General features: G+C 33.8%; 1 protein-coding gene and 1 long non-coding RNA gene across 2 annotated transcripts in view; one reads left to right on the forward strand and one right to left on the reverse strand.

The window, feature by feature from the left end:
• Window positions 1–23,929, forward strand: part of LOC133194268 (E3 ubiquitin-protein ligase MARCHF5-like) — a 51,332-nt gene that overhangs the window by 3,174 nt on the left and 24,229 nt on the right. The gene's annotated exons all lie outside the window — the stretch shown is intronic.
• Window positions 176–22,946, reverse strand: LOC133194290 (uncharacterized). Its single transcript, XR_009722056.1, has 5 exons — window positions 22,706–22,946; window positions 19,826–19,921; window positions 16,148–16,252; window positions 15,836–15,932; window positions 176–1,030 (listed from the first exon to the last, which is right to left on the reverse strand). It is a non-coding gene; the product is annotated as an uncharacterized LOC133194290 (long non-coding RNA).

Genomic DNA, 23,929 nt, shown 5'->3' on the forward strand with positions numbered 1-23,929 from the left:
AATGTGCTTTAATCCATGCAAGTTTGTCCAGGTAGAGCTTAGGAATGAACCTTGCTCCTTAAATTTTAACTGGGATGACAATGCTAGGTATATAATAAGAACTCATCTAGACTGTCCAGAAAAGCTAAAAAATATTTAGCAATTTATTACTTGCATGATTTAAAAAAATCTGCAATCTAACATTATTTAAAAAAAAATTCAACACATTTTCTAATTTTCAACAAATTCAATGCACTATGAGACGATTTAACATTTCTTAACCACATACACTGTACTTAAAGTGCAATATACATGCATTATACTGTATGTTAAATCTTTACAGTTTTCTTCAAGTACTCTAATAGTATATGAAGATTACCAACAGTGATCAAGCTTTAAAGTCCATTGAAACAATACATAATTAGAGCAGAGCAAACACAGACCTCTAAAAACACCAGGTGCAATGGAGGAGAAAGCATTTCCTGCCATGTGCTTCTTGACATGACTGGGCAAATGGAAAAATCCACAAACAATTCAGTGTAAACAATTTTGATGAAAAACATTAGTCAACATTCAACTTAATGATCGATTGAATTTGCTATAACAATTAATTTACACGTAAGTGTACACACATGTATGCATACTAGATGAATTATTTCACAATATCCAAAATTGGACAATAATAGTTTCTAATCTAGCTAGACAACAGGAAATTTTCATTATTACTTACATTACATGAAACTATTGAAGTCTGTGAGCTACAAATTATATCTAAAAATTATACACATTTTAACAAGTGTTTACAGTTTAGTGTATTTATTATACACAAATGATGACTTAGTAATTATGACATACTAGTAAAGTCCACAGATTGACTTCCAGATTTCAGCTCAAAGGCTTGAAGATTTTTAGTGGCTCTTTCATCATTTTTTTTTCACTGAATATTTTCATTTTTATTTTCAAGACGCTGTTTTTGTTGAGGTCTTTTAGCAGTTTGATGCAATCCAAGAACTCCAAGGGCAATTTAAGAACTCCTGAATTTCTTTCTTACCTGGAAAAAATAAAAATTTAAAAGTTTAAAATATATTCAACTTACATGAAGAAAACTAGTAAAACTAGTGATAATGTAATAGACCTTTCAGATGTTCCAAAGCAGCTACATGTATCTAATTAAAAAATATAAAGTTTGAAGTATTTAGAGTCACCTGTACTCTGAACATGGGATATATGTATTTGACAGACAGATGAATGAATAGACTGATCACTATAGAGCACCTTAGTCTTAATTTTCAATAATCTTTATATTAGTGAAAATCAAATAGGAACTAGAGTGTTTCAAGGAATGTATATGTCACCTGCTAGGTATCGTCATTAAAGAGGTAAATAAATCTAAGAGTGGTCAGCTATTAATTTAATATTAGCATGGAGGTTCATGCATTTGCCTGCAAGGAAAAAAAAGGATCCAAAAGTAAAAGACTGGGATAGAATCTGGCAATCAAAGAAAATATGGTTCCCCAGTCCTCAAATGAATAATTTAATTGAAATTATGAGGAATAACTATTTATCATTTTATTAATACACATGTAGGTGCTTCCAACAATCCTCGGAGGAAAGGAATTTCAGACTGTCTTTACTTTAATTGTCACTTTGTCAGTCAACACGATTCATTGTGGAATACTGATCCCAATGTATTTTCATAGTATTTAAATATAAGTTTGTGTGGTAACTGAATTTCATACAGTTTCAAAGTATAGTATCATGAGCTCAAAAACATATATAAATGCTAATTATCAAAACCCTGCCTCTCAAAATTTTGGAGATATAAGGTGTGACAGACGGACAGACAGACACCAGGTAAAGTGATCTCTAAGTGTCGTTCTGCTCTGCAGTTGACACAAAAATGAAAGTTAGTCAATTTTTGACCATGTATATCACTTCAGTGATGAAAGGAATGCTGAAGTGGTAAGTCTATCCTAATTATTTGAAAATACGGCAACCCCATTGGTCAGAATATAATACATATGCTGTCCAGCCTTAATTTCATTGGCATAAAGCAGCACAAAACACGATTTGATTGGATGGTGCAACTTGTTTTTCTAGGGGGCGCTGTTGCAACCCTGGAAAAGAAAACAGGACTGGGGCTTGCCCCTAGAGGGCACTTACTGACCGGAAGTAAACAAACAACAGAAATAGCAATACACTAGAAATATGTCCATAGGACATGTATGCCTGCCGAGTGTATAGTAATGCAACATGAAATTTTGTTTTAGTGTATGAAGTCTGATGAGAATATCTTGAAAAGTTTCTTTAAAATTGAAATTGAAATCTAAAAAAAATGGATATAGATGATAAATTCTCACCAAATTATGTATAGATGCATAGCCTTAGATATCAATATTTTAAATGGTTTTAAAACCATGCAAAATGCAAATTGAAGGAAAGTGAGGTCAAGGTCACAGGAAAGGTCAAAAGTTTTTGAAATAGTTGAATAGATCTTACTAATTATATATGTATCAGCATATTAAGTTTGATAAAAAATATCTTGAATGATTTCTTTAAAACTGAGCTAGTCACAAGCGTGGCGCCATGGTTAGAGCGTCTGCTCTAGAGTCGCGAAGTAAGGAGTTGATCCTTATGTCGCAGGTTTGAATCCCACTGTGGGACATGGAGACCAGTCCTTTGGATGAGACCTTATAAACCAAGGTCCAGTGTCACAGTAGGTGCTGGCATGAAAAGACCCCTCACTGCTCAATGGCCATGAGTGCAGAGTATAGGACAGAATTTGCAGCTTTCCACTGGCAAGTGGTGGCGTCTCCATATGAGTGTAAAATTCTCGAGAGGGCCTGCAGATTACCTGTAATGATTGCGCAGCTATGTTTAGGCTTCCCGAAGCTTTAAAATGGGCTCAAAACATAATATGTCATTGCGAGGTTGGTTTTAGTTTTAATTTAAAAGTATTGAACTTAAGTACTTCCAATTTATATAGAGGATTTCCTCGGCTATGTATTAACATATTTGTTATGATATCACATGACTTTGCTGATCACGTGACTGTCATTTATAATTTTTTGAAGTGTTTCATATAAATCGCTTCGGCGCAGTTGATTTACACAATAATTATTAACATTTTGTTATAAAAATAAGCTCATCGTATCCTTGTGTATCCGAAATGTGCTTGGGAAAAGTCATAGTGTTACTTAGATACAAAATATTTCCAGAGAAATTCAACTTACCTACAAATTTGAGGGTATTTTCCACACAATATCGTAATCTGTATTAAAACAAAGCCAACACACATTTTTCCCAAGCAAGATTCAGTTAGAGAACAACCTCTTCTTACAGATTTCAACAAAAATTCTCAGATTAATCCTCATTCTTCACCTGCGCCAGACTCTTTTATACACACTAAATAAATTCTACCTCCAACCACGGGTATAAAACAGAGTACATTTCAAAAGTATATTTTTCATAAGCATTTTGAACATGCTGAATTTCAATCAAGGGTAGGTAAGCGGTGTATTTTTAAAATATTCTGACATATACGACTTAAAAAAACCTTTAACGACCCGTGAATTTTGCAATAGCTACCTAGCATTTTACATGCAGTTTCAAATAAAGTGTAAAGTTCATGACACTCTCCCCGTCATAACACCTCAAGATTTCAGTGACTTGACGTCATTTTCCATTATGACGTCATATTTTGGTAGTTCAGAGATGTGAAGGCACAGAGTGCACTGTGATATTCTACGGGAAGCCTAACCTACCTGCGTGACCAAAATCCCTACTAGGCTTTAAACTCTTCATTCTTGACCTGTATTTCGTCAAATAAGATTTTTCCAGTTAATTAAGGTAAAATTACTAATTGTTAAAACTGTAAATGATTTTTTTTTTTTTTTAACCTGAGCCAGATTTTTACTTTTCTAAAAAGTGTCTGTATTTGACTGTTGGTTCCACCTATCTCAAGGAAATGATCTGTAAAAGCTAGTAAATGTTAGAAATCATAATCTGTTCTCTATCTACTATAATCATGAGAAAAGGTGTTGAAAATTAACAGATGGAGATAAAATCAGCAGTCATATTAAAGGCTTTTTTTCAATAATCATAAAAGTATTAGGCAAAAAGGAAAAATAAATGTTGTCATTAATTAACCTTGCATATCTCTACAATTTTCTGATAAGAAAATTATACCCGATGGATGCAATATAATCACCCTTTGCCTGCCCCTAAATTAAATTATGAAATTTTGATAGATTTTGATCTAGTAAGCAATTATTTAAAACAAGGTTCTTTTAGAGGTGCCTAGGGTCGAAATTCATAGAAAAAAAAAACTACAAAAAACGTGAAAACCTATTTCAATCATACTGGTTTATATTTATTACAAATGTCCTCATAGTCAGCATAGCCCAGAACGATAGACCGCAGACTCTCACCATGAACATTTTTAGTGTCCTGGTTCGAAACCATTTGTTGGCACATTTTTATTTTTTCAAACTTTTTACCTGTATAAACACTAAAGAACGAGTGCACTTATGGGCCCCGGTAAAATGTGACAAAATGAAGAATTAAATTAAGCATAATTTTCCATCTCAGATCATTAATTGATATCTAAACCATAAGATTCAACAAATTTTATCACTGAAATTCATGAATATACAAAGAGCAAAGCCATACAATGTGGTAGGGGTCAGCCGACATTCGTGATTTTTTATAGTAAATCGAGGACGGTCATTCATTTCAAAGCTTTTGTTTATTGTCAGCCTAACATTGTACAAACTTGTGCGATTGACAAAAAATGCATTATACATTTATAAAACTTGTGTGAAAGTAGGAAATTTGTACATGAATAGGCTTGTACTTAAAATATTAAAAATGTATGAAAAGTTCAATGTTTTTCCTATAACAAGCAAGAGCTATTTACCTGTATGACCTATGTTGAACCCACCCGTGGAATAAATTATTTAAAATACTGGTAGTCACGTGGGTTCTACCCAGGTAAACATTCCTCAAAGATGTTCACTGTAAAACATAACCACGTTTTGTATCATTATATCGAAGTCAAGCCACATAGAGAAGTTTGTATGTATTTGGTTTTAGGAACACAGGATGGTTAGGAGAGTTTAGTGTCGTTAAAATGTCATCATAAATAAAAGTGTCAAACATTTTTAACATTCATGCAAGACAATGGTACTGGTATTGAAAGCCACCTAAATACACTTTTTTTCATTTTAAAATTTAAAGGAACTAATGTTAATAGTTATTGTATTATTTCAAACGCAAGCATGCAAATTTCTTAGTTTGATCACTATGGATACAGGTATCTATACAACTTCATTCGATTTTTTTCTCGGGTAAAATAGCACAAGAAGTATCATTCGGCAAAAGTGGATGCTCTTGTGTATCGAATCAACTGAGAGATATAAACCCCATATGCAGGTGATGAAGGTATATTGCTGAATAAGTAAGGGAAGTTGACGATTGAAAAGTTAAAGTCATTACGTTTATCTTAAAGCTTGGTTGTTAGATTACCATTAATGTAGAACTAAAGCAATACATGAGAAACAAGAAACTACACACATGTGGCCTAAAGTCAGTGACCGGAACATATATCGGTAAGCTTTTTCTAAAGACAGAAACCAATATTGGTCCTATAGGTCATCTCATATTTTTAACTAGAAGTGTTCCTTTGATATACTATATTTTACTTAATTTCTATAGACTTACTATACCCTGAAAACAAGAGGCCCAAGGGCCTTAACGGTCACCTGAGTATAATACAACAATTTAGAGGATCCATAGAGTATAAAATGAACTGAAAGGTGAAGCTTTGTTGCCCAAAAGCAAGAAAAATAGGGTGATCAGGATTAACAAAATAATTAGTCTAGTATTCATTAAAAGTTCATAAATTGGGTTCTAATCTGTTCCCCATTTATCACTCTCACCAGACAGTATATTAAGAAACTATCAGTGCTTCTGTACTCTTTTAATTCCTTGTGGAAATCTCTTACATTGGCCTGAGTAAGACTCTTGGTCTTTGATGAACATTTAAGGTACTGGTATTCCATCCCTAATAGCCTCAGATTCAATGAATTTGAATACATAACAGATGTGTACGGGTGGAATACTCAGAATATTTAGACATAATCTACATTTATTACTATTAGCAGTAAAGAATGGAAGTGTCCTAATTTATGACTTGACCTTTGTTGAAGAGTTATCTCCCTCTTTTTTTAAGTAATAAAAATCAATTTTAAAAAAATATACGGTAAAAAAATTGTTTTCACAATTTTGGTAGAGTCACTCTTGCTCATCATAACTATGTATTCAATTTGTTTCAATAATACCCAGGAGTAGAGAAGAAGATTTTCAAAGAAATAATGCATTTTCATTATATAATCAAAAGAGCCCCGCCCTAGCACCAGAACCCCTGACCCAGGGGCCATGAATTTCACAATTTTGGTAGAGTCACTCTTGCTCATCATAACTATGTATTCAATTTGTTTCAATAATACCCAGGAGTAGAGAAGAAGATTTTCAAAGAAATAATGCACTTTCACTATATGATCTATATAGCCCCGCCCTAACACCAGAACCCCTGACCCTGGGGCCATGAATTTCACAATTTTGGTAGAGTCACTCTTGCTTATCATAACTATGTACTCAATTTGTTTCAATAATACCCAGGAGTAGAGAAGAAGATTTTCAAAGAAATAATGCACTTTCACTATATGTTCTATATAGCCCCGCCCTAACACCAGAACACATGATCCAGGGGCCATGAATTTCACAATTTTGGTAGAGTCACTCTTGCTCATCATAACTATGTATTCAATTTGTTTCAATAATACCCAGGAGTAGAGAAGAAGATTTTCAAAGAAATAATGCACTTTCACTATATGATCTATATAGCCCCGCCCTAGCACCAGAACCCCTGACCCTGGGGCCATGAATTTCATAATTTTGGTAGAGGGCTCAATGCTTATTACAATCATGCCAACAGTTTGACTGCTTGATGTCCAGGAGTAAAGAAGAAGATTTTTAAAGATTGCATTAATTTTGATGGTTTTGGCCCCACCCCTCAGGCCCCAGGGGGCCAGGGGCCACGAATTTCACAATTTTTGTTCTTCTTCACCCATAGATGCTATATGCCAAAATTGGTTGAAATTGGTTCACTGGTTCCAGAGAAGAAGCTGAAAATGTTCAAAAGTTTACGAACGACGGACGACGACGGATGAAAAGAGATAGCAATAGGTCACCTGAGTGACTCAGGTGACCTAAAAATTTTGTAAAAGCATCCTTGTTCATCATAACTATACACTTGTTTCTTTGTTTTATAACCAGGAGTAGAAAAAAATATTTTGAAAGAAATTATGAATTTTCACTATATAATCAGTAGAGCCACCCCCCTTTCACAAGAACCCCTGACCCTGGGGCCATGAATTTCACAATTTTGGAAGAGGCATTTTTGCTTATCATAACCATGCAATTCCTTTGTTTAAATAATACCCAAGAGCAGAGAAGATTTTCAAAGAATTGATGCATTTTCACTATATAATCAATAGAGCCCCACCCTAACAGCAGAACCCCTGATTCAGGGGCCATGAAATTCACAATTTCTGAAGAGGCACTCTTGCTCATCATAACTATGTTTTTAGTTAATTTCTTTAATACCCATAAGCAGAGAAGAAGATATTCAAAGAAATAATGCATTTTCACTATATAATCAATAACCCCCCCCCCCCCCCTTCACCAAAACCCCTGACCCAGGGGCAATGAAATTCAAAATTTCTGAAGAGGCACTCTTGCTCATCATAACTATGTACTTAGTTAGTTTATTTCATACCCATAAGCAGAGAAGAAGATTTTCAAAGAAATAATGCATTTTCACTATATAATCAATAGAGCCCCCCCCCCTTTTCACCAGAACCCCTGACCCAGGGGCCATGAAATTCACAATTTTGGAAGGGGCATTCTTGCTTATCATAACTGTGTACTTAGTTAGTTTATTTTATACCCAGGAGCAGAGAAGAAGATTTTTGAAGAAATAATGCACTTTTACTATATGATCTATATAGCCCCGCCCTAGCCCCAGAACCCCTTACCCTGGGGCCATGAATTTCACAATTTTGGTAGAGGGCTCAATGCTTATTACAATCATGCTAACAGTTTGACTGCTTGATGTCCAGGAGTAAAGAAGAAGATTTTTAAAGATTGCATTAATTTTAGTGGTTTTTGCCCCACCCCTCAGGCCCCAGGGGGGCAGGGACCATGAAATTCACAAATTTTGTCCCCCTTCACCCATAGATGTTATATGCCAAATTTGGTTGAAATTGGTTGAGCGGTTTCAGAGAAGAAGCTGAAAATGTTCAAATGTTAACGCACAACGCACGACGACGGACGAAAACGGATAGCAATAGGTCACCTGAGTGACTCAGGTGACCTAAAAAAGGAGGAAAACAGGAACTACCTGTTTAAATGACCCCGACCACCGAGGTTAATCTAAAGTTTGTCCCTGCCTACCTGAAAAACAGACTGCCTCGGGCAGTCAGTAATTTCCAACTCTGGTTATGAGATGCTAAATGTTTAATATTTACAATTAAATGCTTATATTTACATTTTTAAATTCATGATAGATTGAGAAAGTCGATAAAATCATTTCTATATTAAGTCTGTATACTGTATAGGGGGAAAATAACTTGCGGTGTTAATATTCGCTATATTCACGGTGTGAATAAATCCGTGAATTCAAGAAACAGTGAATAAGTTTTCAATAACCTACATGTTATATTTGGAAATTTGAGAATAGACTACGATATCATAGGTAAATATATGTGCAGTGCATGGTCATTTCAGTAATTACGAATCGTACTTGTCATTCAATTATTTTAATTAAAATGCTTGACATTAATTTAGATCACCCAGCAGATAATAACCTGTATTTGTTTAAAAAAAAAACTGTTTTAATAGCCAACGCTACATGTTTCATCAATCAAAACACTAGGGTCATGGGTTTTGAATACCCGTACGTAACTATGTTACGATGTGTATTTGTTACCTGCATTATCATGTTTTTATCGACATTTTGGTTTTAAAAAATCATTCAAATAACTATTGAACTTGCTGATGTATATATAAATCTACCCTGTTGTTCGTGAGGTGAATACATAACGCTGATTAATGCCTTCTAGCTATGCTATGGATTAAACAGATATAGACATTGAAGGGAGGTACATGTAACCTTAGTTATATACCGATTCTGCGAATTCAACACACCGCGATCGTGTCAGAGGAGAGAAAAACATGAAAATTACAACCCCTGAAATTAATCCCCTATACAGTACTTCAACCGAGAAATTAGTTGAAACTGGTTCCAGAAAAGAAGCTGAAAATGTTCAATAGTTTACAGACAATACTTGACACATGATGACTGAACAAGAACAGATAGCAATAAGTAATTTAAATGACTCAGGTGAATTATAACCTGTTCAATCTTAGATCCATCTTTTTTTCTAATACGAGGGTTGATCCAAAAGTTCATGGGATTTAATTATTTCTAAAATTTTATTGTGATTTGATGAAAGCAAACAATAGGCATATTTATAATATAGAGTCATTATGCAACAATACTGGAAAATTTCACCACGTTCCAATTACCAATAAGGTCACATGAGCTTTCTGAACACTGATAGTTGTAAAATCCGGGGGAGACTTCAACGTAACGTCAAGTTAAGTAAGTCATGTCATGTTATAGGAGCATCTCACCCTCATGTTCAATTCAACTAAGTAATTCTACAGAATATTCTGCCTTTTTCTCTTTTTTTTCTCTCAAGAAAAGCCTGGGTATCCACCAATCAACTTATCTTTATATTACACTCATATTTCAAAAATACTCCCCATCTTTCCATATGATGTTCCAATTTCAGTAGCAAAGTCAAGCACAGTACGTCAGTGGTCAACATCCATCAACGCTTAATTTGTCTACGAGAAAAACAGACCCTCCAAAAGCAGCCACACCTTTAATCAACCTCCATGGAAGTTCTATTGTTCTTAAATTTCTCACGCCACTGGAAAATCAGTTGCTAAATGCATTTTTCTCCAGCCTGTATCAGTAGTATACCCCATTAAGTCAGAGTGTTCCTAAGATTTTAACAAAACTTATAACTTGACTGAAATGTGACGTTCTCTAACAATTAAAAGATGAACAAGAAATCATCAACTAATAATCTAAATATCAAGTTAAATCAGTAAAACTCTCACAGACAGATATATTAGTGGTCAAGCAATCGTAATAATGACAAAATTCTCATTTTATTTGCCACTTAGCGCAGGTTTTTTCTTATATCACGTATTAAGAATTAAAATGATAATGAACGAGTAAATGTCTCCCCTGCATTTTAAAACATCCTTTGCTATGGCAACTGCCATAGAGTTACTATCATTAATATTTAAAATATTTTTTTATTAAAAAAATTCAAGAAGTGTCTATATTTTTATTTGTAATTTTCAACCACTTTCACTAATAAATAAATAAAATAAGAAGAAATTCCATGAACTTTCGGATCAATCCTCGTACATGTCAGTCATTAAATTTATATAATATACAGTATGCATAAGGGAGACCAAATGTATTATTACTACATTAAGGAGACCAACCACTATCCACATGTAAATCAGTTTTCAACCACTTTCACTTAATAAAAAAATAAAATATGAAGAAATTCCATCAGCATTTGGATCAACCCTCGTACATGTCAGTCATTAAATTTATATAATATACAGTACGCATAAGGGAGACCAAATGTATTATTACTGCATTAAGGTGACCAGCTACTCTCCACATGTAAATCAGTATTCAACCGCTTTCACTAATAAATAAAAAAAAATATGAAGAAATTAGTGATGAGACATCGGTTAATTTTCATAATTGATCATCGGTTGGAATTGGTTACTGCTTCTGATGCGATTTCACTGATTATAATCGGATTTCTTCATAGTTTTGTATACAAAAAGCAGACTATTACAATAATTTCATTTATTTCTTTAACATGAATATATAAAATACATAATATATTATTTTCTTTGTTGTTTTGCTTCTTTTACACTTTCTAGACCTAAAAATATTTACAGTGGACACCCAACATGGCTGCCTAGCGGCAGAAAACGAACTTCAAAAAGCTGGGGGGGGAATTGTTCACTCTATATTTAAGGTAAATGTTGACTAAGTTGCATATTTTATATCTCAAATAAAAGATACAATTAATATTTTTTGAATAAAAAGAATCTGCTGATTGATCAAACCAAAGAGCAAACACAGATTTGGCAGAAAAAAAATTCACCCGGGGGTAAATTGAATGGGTCGGTCGGGTTAATACAGGAAACAAAAATAATTTTTTTTAGGCCCTATATATGCATCTTCGGTTCTTAATCACCTCTGCTTCGTGCTAGTTGGCTAGTATCAGATGCAGATGCCATTTTCTTTCATTAAGAAGAAATAAATTTTTAACCAGAAATGGATAATTCCGGAATGTATTGTATTAGAAGTATGTTTCCGATGATCGATTATGAAAAACTATAATGGATCATCGGAATCAGTAGCATTTTTTTTGTCGACAATCGATGTTTTCTGATTATCGGTACAACACTAGAAGAAATTCCACGAACTTTTGGATCAACCCTCGTACATGTCAGTCATTAAATTTATATAATATACAGTATGCATAAGGGAGACCAAATGTATTATTACTGCATTAAGGAGACCAACTACTATCCACATGTAAATCAGTATTCAACCACTTTCACTAATAAATAAATAAAATATGAAGAAATTCCATGAACTTTTGGATCAACCCTCGTACATGTCAGTCATTAAAGGGGGAGTTTCGATAAGGCCGTTTTTCGGCCCCTCACGAAATTTTATGAAATTTTGATATTTTGTAGAAAAACTTCTAAACTTCCTAAAAATATGAAAATAATTTATGTTACGCATTTTCCGGTCACGTGATAATTGAAAATTTAAGTATACCCCCATTTCGTATATTTTGGGAGTAGACATTTTCATAGGGGGAAAGTGGATTTTTTAACCGTCAAAATCGTAAATGAAATAGGATAAATATGAATAAAGACATAAATTAACCAATCTCAACAATTTTTTTACGGAAAATGGTGTTTATCTTATGCGAATGTTTTTTTAAGGTGCGATATTTTTCTGGTGTGTCAAATGTTACTTTTCTTTAAAAGAGGATGGATTTAACTTATGAAACGTAAAATATATAGAAAGATTTAACATCATAATTAATCAACAATTTATACATAAACTATATAATCAATATTTAACATTTTCCCATACGAAAAATGCAAATGAAAAGATATGTAGACATGAGATAGGTGAATGTAAAAACGTCATATACAGGTATATGCACTACATTTTCATCAATAAGGTTATACAACTACATGTTTTATAAAAATATACCTTAGTATCATAAAATTGAAATTAAATAACATGTTTTGAAATAAAAAGATTAAAAAATATTTTAAATACATACATGAATAAAAAGTTTACTTAAAAGCATCATATTGCTAGGTAAGCCAGTACATTGTAGGTGCAAGGTAAGAAAAATATTTTATCTGGCGTTCGCCACATAATTATTCGGCGGCCGCTAGAAAAATTGGCGGCGGCCAAATAGTTTTCCTGCGGCCACCACATAAATGACTGGCGGCGACCAGAAACTTATCTGTTGGCCGCAACATAAATAACTAGAATCCGACAAATAAGTTCCTTGCGGTGTAGACATGTAATCTAATAAAACATAAATCTAAAGTTATGAGGTGAAAACCTTATGAAGTGAATTTTTGTATGAAGTGTAGATTTTATCTTTGCTAATAAGGCATGAAACTCCAAGATTTGACTTCAAAGAGAAGTTGTAGATGTCGTTAAGATGGCTGGGGGGTTGTGGCCATTTTCAGACTATATTGATCTCCTTCAGAAGAAGAGCTCCATATAAAGATATACAAAAATGATCAAATTTTAAAACAAAAATGTATGAAATTTTTCTTTGCCAAATAATAGTTGACAGCTTAAGATATCATATCTAAAAAATTAAGTTATATCTGATGGTTAATTTGTTGACCCCCCAGCCTCCTTAAAGGCAGAGATTTTAAGCACCGCCTTCGAAAATACCTGGTCTGTGTACCTCTGTCAATCAAGTGCATTGAGGTATATCATTGGGTGCTACAATTTGATTGGCAAAAACACTACAATTTTATCTGGCGGCCGCCAGATATTTCAATGGCAGAAACTTATCTGGCGGCTGACAGATAACATATTTTTTTACCTTGCACCTACTGGCTTCTGTATATTGCAATGTATTTGATAATATGAATGATATTGATTACAGTCAAAAGTATTTTATCATGATACGTAATATGATGGAAAAATCTATAATGCATTAAATTTTCCTTCTCATTATGAAACTTATAAGTATTTGCCCACATAGATCTGCATTATGTTTTCAGCGTAACTGAGAGAATCCCAGCCAGGACTTATTTCCTCTCGCTTCTCAAATCTCCAGAGATACTTAAGTTTTTACACCATTTCTAGTCACTTCTCATTTAGAGAGTTCTAGAATTCATTATATATGATTTGCTAGAACAGAGCGCAGTTCGAAATGCATGTGAAAACGCCAAAGATATGTGTTTAATCCGTAATCAAGCAGACATATGCCCCTAGACATCCAGACTTAAAACAAGCCACGTTTCCTTTATCAACCACACATAAATACATGGGCGCCTCTCTAGCATGTCGGAGCGTGGATTTCTATTTACAAGAAAGTCAAAAATATAACTATGCATGATGAATAACGTTAAGGAATGGACTTGCTCGAAAACTTATTTTTTGTTCAGTCAGTAGGAAAATGTAAGAAAGATGCAGCATCTGAACCATGTCTGGTAATGTGCAATCCTAGATGCATCATCAATGCAAGTTTGGTCACAATGGGGCTTATAGTTATATAAAAATGAGACCAGCTTCAAAATCTTAACCTGCTCACTTATTAATGAAATGTAGGTCATATCCAGCATCTGAAGCAATATAGTAGTGTGCATCATAAAGCAAGTCTGGTCAACAAGTGCTTTCAGCTGCTCTGCTCCAAAAACTTAAACCTGCTTTTAAAACATTTACTTGGACATTCTTTGACTAAAAATCCAGCATCTGAAACCTGACTGGTGACAAGGAAACAAGCTGGATCATGTGACTCTGATTAATATAGGGCATAGATATACTTGAAAAAAAAAATCTGCTTCAAATACTTTTACCTGAAACACCGATGCCGACGGTATTACGAAAGCTCCCCCAACTTCAAGGAGGTGAGCTAAAAATGTGACGTTAACGTTATACGTTGGCAACCAAAAAAACTGTCGAAATGAAGATAGGATACGATAATGTTTTCTACTGTTAATATAATCGAGAATCTTCTTTGATTTAAAAAAAAATGCTACTTTTGGCCTAGTATTTTAACACAGAGTCAGATCAAGAAACCAGGAGCTTCTAATTTTAGATATGCAAATTTTATGCAATTTTCATTTTTTTGGATATGAAGTGCACACGCGACACTCATCATATTTCAAGAAATTAGTGTGCAGAGTATATCTAATTACTGAAAAAAATTAGGTGAGTGTCCCTCATGCACTTCATATTCTAAACATCGATTTTTAAATGCCACCCTCTTATATTTTCCCATAAGCCTAATGTTAACGGATCTGAGGGTACATCTAAGTATGTATCAGCTACGTTGTGAATTCATCTCATATTAACCTCTGAAATGTAAATAACAAAAGTTAATATATTTTTCTTGAATTCTTAACTAGTTTTGAAAAAATAAATTGAAATTTATTTTTATGAAAAAAAGTGGGCCGCTGAGCGACCTTATCGAAACTCCCCCTTTATATAATATACAGTATGCATAAGGGAGACCAAATGTATTATTACTGCATTAAGGAGACCAACTACTCTCCACATGTAAATCAGTATTCAAAACTTGAGATTTTAATACCCTAATAATTTACATGTTTAGTTACATGAACTAAATCTATTTACCTTTGTCATAACGCAAGAACTGTTTTACATTCAGCCAACTTTAACATTACACATGCATACAGTGTATGCCATGCATTAGGAAGACCAGATGCATTACTTCAACATTAAAGAAACCAACTACAATGGAACAATTAGACAGTATTCCAAAAAGTTCATTCCAATACCATAGTAATTTCCCTTAATTTGTTTGTATTTAGATGACCTAAATCAATTTATCTCAGCCAGAATTGGAACAAAAAAACTAATCATAAAAGTGGCCAAACACATGAACAGACAGATGGACATGATGATTCCTATGCTTATATACTCCCAAAGTTGCCAAAGTAGAGCAGATGCAGTGGTTAGAGCGTCTACTCTAGAGTTGCGGAGAAAGAAGCTGATCCTTACATCGCGAGTTTGAATCCCACTGTGGGACGTGGAGACCCGTTCTTCAGATGAGACAGAGGTATTAACCGAGGTCCCATGTCACAGTAGGTGCTGGCTCGATAAAGATCCCTCAATGCTCAATGGCCGTAAGTGCTGAGTATAGGACAAAAATTTGCAGCTCTCCACTGACAAGTGGTGGCGTCTCCATATGAGTGAAAAATTCTCAAGAGGGACGTTAAACAACAAACACTCTACACCCAAAACTTTGTTTGCAGAAGATTTTGTGATACATGCTTTACAAGTATACATATTGTTCATAAGGGAATAAAAATGCTATAATATATCATTAAGGAAAGCAACTGAAATTAAATGTGCACTTCTAATTGAACTAAACAAAATTACCCTTTGTCAGAATGTAGATTTATAAACAGGAAGGCTGTTTTTCTTCATTTTTCCATGTCAGATTCAGACTGTTCTTGAAAAAATTCTGGCATTCACCCTGTAAAAGTGAAGAGTGCAGATAATAAAGAGCTTCTAAATAAACTGCATAATATTTAAATGATCCACTTAAAAGGGATAACAAATGCATTTAACTCCATCAAGGAGACCAACTGATATCCATATATATATATAAATCAGTACATGTATTTTAATTGTGATATTTTAATATCCTAGTAATTTACATGTTTAGTTTCATGAAATAAATCTAGTTACCTTTGTCCAATGACCAATGAGCACAAGCACTGATTTTTCCTCTTTTTTTTTAACGGAATCACCAGGGCCAGTCTGCGGTCCATATGATTCTGGCATATGTACACTCTGTAAAATGCATATTTGTACCATGTACAGGCATATGAACAATATTTCTATACTACATACATGCATCATTAAACTTAATAATCTTTTTTTTCCAAAATTCATTATTCATAGTGTTTTGCTGTTAGCAAAATTCAACAAAAACTATACCGTATATATACTTGCCTATAAGGTGGTCCACCTATGAGTCAGTTGTATTTTTTGAGGTTATTTTGGAGGGATTTGCTATTGACCCGCTTATAAATTGGTACAACTTTTTGCCAGAATCAATTGACAATTTCAAATCAATGCTCTGATGTTTTAACCTGGTTTCAAAATACTAATCTTTTTATGACTCACCTATAAGCTGGACATAGAATATATACAGTACCTGCATTATACATGCATTAGGAAGACCAAATGCATTATTGCAATATTAAAGAGACCACTGTGGCAAAAGAAATCAATGTATGAATTGTATTCAAAACTACGGGTGTACTAATTTGTCTGAAGTATATCATGATATAATGTGATACACAAAGACTTTAACAGGATATGTACATATACCCACATGCCTAAATGTAACAACAGGAATTATCGTTCTACAATAATTTATTGAAATTGCCAATATGAATAAACAAAAGCAAACTTTGTTTCGATTGTATGAACTTTAAGTTTTCTTTTTCCACTACGGTCAGATAATCTAACTATCCCCCCTGGTTGGCTACCGGGTCCTTCGTTAGACTGCCTTATTGGGCATGATATTTACTGAAGATTTGATTTTTGGTACTGACTTTTATACTCAAAATAATGTCTTTAATTGTTTAATTTCTTGAGGTCAATATCACTTTGATGTGTTCAGTGTTTACTTTGATATGTAATGATGTGTATAAGCGTGTATTTTCGATAATTTAAATTTCTAGTACAGTAATCGTCCCCAAGCTGCTGTTTCATTATCGTGTCATAGTATCTCTGAGAGTGCATTTTATTAACACCTCCAAATCACCTGGCTTGCGTAATTAAATTTAACTACCAAAAACAACAGCTTGGGACTAATAAGGTGTGATTATCAGCAATGGTCCCATGAAGCCTGTGCTAGACCTAACGGAAACGTTCAACAGACCGTAAAATTAGCATAATGGGATTATTGTGTACTAAGGTGTGAATTCAGTGGAGCGAGAATTTGTTGGACTTCGAGATAACACGTGTTTATAGCACTTGGGACCGTAAATCTACTTCAAGATAAGCGAGGTATTTGAGATTTCCATGTTCGAGATACCGGGGTTTTTTAAAATCATAAATATAATAAAAACGGCTGGGACCGTTGATTCACTTCGAGATATCCGTGGTATTCGACATACCGGTGTTCGAGATACCGAAGTTTACCTGTATATCGATACGTATCTAGATTAATGAATATATCGTATCAAAAACAAGAGGCCCATGGGCCACAACGCTCACCTGAGCACATTGGCTAGGAAAAAGCACAAATCACTTCAGTATTGAAAAATTTAAAGGGGAGGGGGCTTGGATTTTGAAATACCTGAGGATGCTTCCATATCAATATTACAAATGGCTTTACTGTTCTTGAGCAGAAGATTTTTAAAGATTTTTTTCCTATATATTCCCTTGTTAAAAATTTGATCCCCCATTGTGGACCCTCCCTAACCCCCCCCCTCCATCATTTGAACAAACTTGAATCTACACTACCTGAGGATGCTTCCATATCAATATGACTAAACATGGCTTTTCTGTTGATGAAAAGATTTTTTCCTATATATTCCTAGGTAAAAATTTGATCCCACATTGTGGCCCCACCCTACCCCTGGGGTTTATGATTTGAACAAACTTGAATCTACACTACCTGAAGATGCTTCCATATCAGTATGACAAAACATGACTTTGCTGTTCTTGAGAAGAAGATTTTTGAAGTTTTTTCCTATGTATTCCTATGGAAAACTATGATCCCCCATTGTGGTCCCACCCTACCCCCAGGGGTCATGATTTGAACAAACTTGAATCTTCACTACCTGAGGAAGCTTCCATATCAATATGACAAAACATGGCTTTGCTGTTCCTGAGAAGAAGATTTTTCAAGTTTTTTTCCCCTATATATTCTTATGTAAAACTATGATCCCCCATTGTGGCCCCACCCTACCCCCCAGGGGTCATGATTTGAAAAAACTTGAATCTACACTACCTGAGGAAGCTTCCATATCAGTATGACAAAACATGACTTTGCTGTTCTTGAGAAGAAGATTTTTGAAGTTTTTGATCCTCAATTGTGGCACCACCCTAACCCTGGGGGTCATGATTTGAACAAAGTTAAATCTACACTATCTGAGAATGCTTCCATATCAATATGACTTAACAAGGCTTTGCTGTTCTTGAGAAGAAGATTTTTCAATTTTTTTTTCTGTATATTCCTATGTAAAACTTTGATCGCCCCTTGTGGCCCCACCCTACCCCGAGGGGTCATGATTTGAACAAACTTGAATCTACACTACCTGAGGATGATTCCATATCAATATGACTAATCGTGGCTTTGTTGTTCTTGAGAAGAAAATTTTTAAAGATTTATTCCTATATATTCCTATGTAAAACTTTGATCCCCCATTGTGGCTCCACCCTACCCCAGGGGGTCATGATTTGAACAAACTTGAATCTACACTATGTAATGAAGGTCTCACCTAAGTTTCAACTTTTACAGCCCAGTGGTTCTTGAGAAGAAGATTTTTAAAAGATACCACTAAATTTTCACTAATTCTTAATTATCTCCCCTTGAAAGAGGGTGTGGCCCTTCATTTGAACAAACTTGAATCCCCTTTACCCAAGGATGCTTTTTGACAAGTTTGGTTGAAATTGGCCCAGTGGTTCTTGAGAAGAAGATGAAAATGTGAAAAGTTTACGACAACGACGACAGACAACGGACAAATTTTGATCAGAAAAGCTCACTTGAGCCTTTGGCTCAGGTGAGCTAAAAATAACTTAATTCCAATACATTTTGGGCAGGCAGTTTTTTTTATGTAATTCTGTGAAAAACTTGGGAATTTCAATCACCAAAGATTATATTTACCGGTAATTGTTTTGAATTAAAACTGATCAAAAATGATATAATCATTAAGGAGGTAGCACATCTTAAATGATTATTACAAAATCATAAAAATACATAGACAACTTTACTTAACATGTTGATTTTACAGTCAAGAAAAGTTTGAATTTGAAGTGTAATTTTTAAAGACGGTGAGACAAAAAATTAAAAATGAGAAAAAAACAATTATTATTTTTATAAAATTCATGCATAATGATTTATAAGACTTTTTTGATAGAATTGTTAAAGAATTCAATATATTGCATATCGCATTAAAAAATGTCTTTCTTTTTTTTTTTTTTTGGCTCAATACACAGCCCTAGCAAAAATGATATACAACAAGGACTTTGATTGGATTATTAACATTCATTCGATTGATCATAATTATTAACTGTTATTGCACTTTCATTTTCAAAATGTTGTTAGGTACATTGTTTGTTCACTCTTTTGCATTGATATTATAATTTTATAAAAGAGTATTTTAGCAGAAAAAATTATCAATTTACCTTTCTTGGAATAAAGACATGTTGACCCTTGAGCTGAGATTTTCTCTCTTTCCATAGATTTGTTACACTGGGGTCCACATGATACTAGCAGAGACCCTGTAAAAAAGGACTTAACTATGGAAAAGCATGAAGAATATATGCCTATTATACATATCTTAAATTCTAATGAAAACAATGTTTTTTAATTAAGATCCATATATTTCTAATGATTGACATAATACAAATTCAAAATAAAATATGCATGTCTATATTATACACTATACCTTAAGCAGACCAATTGCATTATTACATCCTTCAGGAGACCAACTTAAATCAATGTTTGAGAACTACTTGTGAGAACAATAAATTTGTCTACTTTACAGTACTAAATGTACATGGAATCTATAGGATCATGTTACTTTAATTGACCTGCCTTAGTTCAACACAGTAATTTAACAAAGAAATTGAGCCAAAACAAAATTTTAAGACTTTTTGAACAGTGCATGTTCCTATCATTTCAAAACCATTACCAGTAAAAATGCTAATATAGGAAAATGATGACAATTAATTAATATTGTACTTTCAGGTATATTAGATGAATTAATCTGATTCGTCAAGAAACATTTGTTAAAAAGCACTATTATCCGCTGAATAATGAAGCCACGCCCAGTGTCACAACAGTCAACATTGCTTGACGACGGGTGATATTCCAAAAAATAGTGACTGCGCAGATTTATGCGCTCAAAGTTCACTATTATTTGTATTTGTATAAAACATTCAGTATAATATAATAAATATTGCATGTAGTTGAGTGTAATATTGAAAATTTTCACCCCTCGAAAACCAAATACGTCAAAAAGGGGATGGGTTTCTCCAACTTCTACATAGTTTCGCCCCTGCAAAAACTGGTATAGACCTTGGATATGTTTAAACGGGCTAAGAGAAATCAAATGCATCAAGAGTACTTAATTGTTTTTACCCAAGTTACATGCCAAAAAAGATTCAGAGAGATGTCACATAAAGTTAACGTTGATTTGAACTGAAGTTAGGGTGTCAAAAGTCATTCACATCCAAAAGTGACATTGATCATGTGTGGTAGATAATAAACTCCTACGGGCTAAATATGCTGCCATAATCAAGTGAGGATCTTTCCCTAATCCTATATATAAATCCATTTAGTACAATATTATATGCACTTAAGCAGCTGTTTATGACATTGTAAAATTATATAAACAAGACCGGTTTATATAATTTATATCAATTTATATAATTAATAATATAATTTATGTAATTTTATCAAGATAAGTGTATGGGGTAGAGGGAGCAGACATTGAGAATCAATGTTGTCGGACCTCATAAAACTAAACTAACAGTCTTCCAAATAACCCGGGAGTCCAATGCCAGGGACCTGTTAAATTTGCAGCCGGGCTTGTAAAAATTGCCAAATTACATGTCCGAAAAGGGCATATGTGAATCTTCTTTCATTGTACGATCTTTACTTGCCATTTACTCTGTCCTACCCCCATTATTCGCTTAAACGTTGCTATATGTAATGTCGATGGATTGCCTGTCTACATTCTCGATACGACCTGTCAAATGATTGTCAATCTAATCATTGAAGTGTTTAGTTTAACCTTTTTGTTTTCTCGAAGTTGCTTGCTAAATTACGAGATGTTCATCCATGCCACATACTGTGGCACTACAGTCATGATCCCATTTCTGAAATTCAGTTCAGCTAAACCGGCCAACAAATGACCAGCATGCAACTCAAAAGTTATTTATGAACAAAAACGCTTTAGAAAATGGCAATCACAGGCCATGGTTGGTTTACGACGCTGAAAAAATTAATATAAAACCTTTATACCTAATGGGTTTTTTTTGTTGCACAATACTGGTAAATGTAAGAATTTTGAGTAGGACATGTACAAATTTGAATGGGCTGGGTAAAAATGATAGGTCTACATGCCCGAAGGGCATGTGCTGAAAAAGAATTGTTGTGAAGACTGAACTAAAGCGACAGCGCCGGGTGATCATATAAAGTCCCCTTTATTACATAATAATTTGGCAAATTATCAACACATCAAGCTAAAATTTCCAACATATCTTAACAGTGAGAATTTTTATTTTTTAAGTTGAAACCTCGTGACCTGTGAAAAAAATGAAATTTGTATCCCATCTAAAGTCTTAAAATGTATCAAGGTAATTTTCGATACAAAAATGCGGTTGGGGTTATAAATGAAGGATAAAACCAGAGACCTCTGAATGGAATACTCTGAAGTCTCTGGTTTTATTCTACCCCCAACTGGAAGTTGTATCCAATCTAAAGTCTTAAAATGTATCGAGGTAATTTTCGTGGAATAAATGAGTGCTTTACAATAAAGAGACTCGACCAGAGATGTCTGAAACGATTTATTTGACAAGAAAAAAGTCTCTTGAAGCGAACGATGTCATTTTAAAGTAGGTTAATGATTGATAATGATACATGAACAAAATACGAGCTTGAAGCGGGGGTGCCTGAAATTGAGTTAGATACCTTGTGGTAAAAATAAGTAGGGGTGCACCGTATATGAAACAAGTGCCTGTGATTGATAGTCTGAAATTTCTCTTCACCTAAATATTAAAAGCTTGCAGTGATCGCTATAAATCTATACAACAGTCAAGTTACATATGGTAAACTAACATAAAAACAAGATTACAACAGTCATGATTACAGAAGGTATATTTTGAAGACTCTAGGTCAGTAGGTGAATGTAAACAGGTAAACACACGTGGGATAGTCACCGCAAATATGAACCACAAAACGACTTATAACATTAAAATGTAAATATTCATCTGCACACAGATTTTTGCATAATAATAATAATTTTTAAAAGTGTAAATTAAAATATAAAATAAACAAACCTCAAACCTTGTAACAAGGCTTGTTTCCCTACAATCTTATTCTGGTTCTCTGTGGTTCACTGAAAATGCAGGGAACCAGGCTGCGTTATTAACTCGTACACAGATTTGTTGATACGAATAAACCTATAAACATATATACGAAATAAAATATTATCATAAAAAATGAATTTCAAATTGCTTGAAAAATTATCTTTATGTAGTTTATAATAAATGGTTGTAATTGTTTATTAATTTCTATCTATCCATTAAAATTTTATACGTATATCAGCTTAATATGTATCCGTCTGAAAAATTATTGTTATTACACTCCCTGTCACATCTTCATAGTTAAGCCTGTAAGCATGGTAAGTAGGAATCAATTTCAGTTGAAGGGGACCAAAACCAAACATTTTTCAGTTTCATTTGGTGGGGAGGGGGGGGGGATATAAACCTCAAATGATTATTTTATCTCTGTCACTGAACTGCTGAAAATAATGAAGGGAACTAGGCTGCGACAATGATTTGTTGACAGAATTAAAATACGAAATAAATCATCATACATACGAAATAAAATAATTTCATGAAAAAATGAAGAATTTCCAATTGCTTAAAAAAAGAAGCTTTTCATGTATGTGATTTACAATAAATGTTTGTACTTTTATATTTTCTATATATCCATTAAAATTTCACAGTATCAGTATTTCACTATTTGTAAACATTAACAATAATATTAAATAAATGTTACACTCACTGTGGCTTTGACTGAGTTACTGTCACATCTTCATAATTAAACGAGAATATTCCCTTCCGTAAATATTGCTATATATATCTGAACTGTTACCAATTCATCTTTCTTTGGTGAAAGAAAACCTCAGGGATGGAGAATAGGCCCGTACGTAATTTAGTTGGAGGGGGGGGGGTGAGCACAACCAAACAACATTTTTTCAGTTTCAGGTTGGGGGAGGCTACAAACCAAAAAAAATTTTAATAAGCAAAAGAAAAATACATTATCAGAGGTTATTATTGAGGGGGCCCAAAAGCAAAAGAAAAATAGATCATCAGAGGTTATTATTGAGGGGGCCCAAGCATAAAGGAGCAATGTTTTCTATAGTATACCTAAATTTCAGCAAAATTACAGGGGGCCTGCCCCCCCCCCCCTTCCTTCAGCCATGTATTGTATCAAATCTGCTTCACCCTGATTCAGATTTTTTTTTACAGCATATATATTCTATTAGCAGAGGACCA

The sequence above is a fragment of the Saccostrea echinata genome, unplaced genomic scaffold (genome assembly GCF_033153115.1).
Source record: "Saccostrea echinata isolate AGI-Se365-2 ecotype Australia unplaced genomic scaffold, CSIRO_AGI_Sech_v1 ptg000001l, whole genome shotgun sequence".
Classification (NCBI taxonomy): domain Eukaryota; kingdom Metazoa; phylum Mollusca; class Bivalvia; order Ostreida; family Ostreidae; genus Saccostrea; species Saccostrea echinata.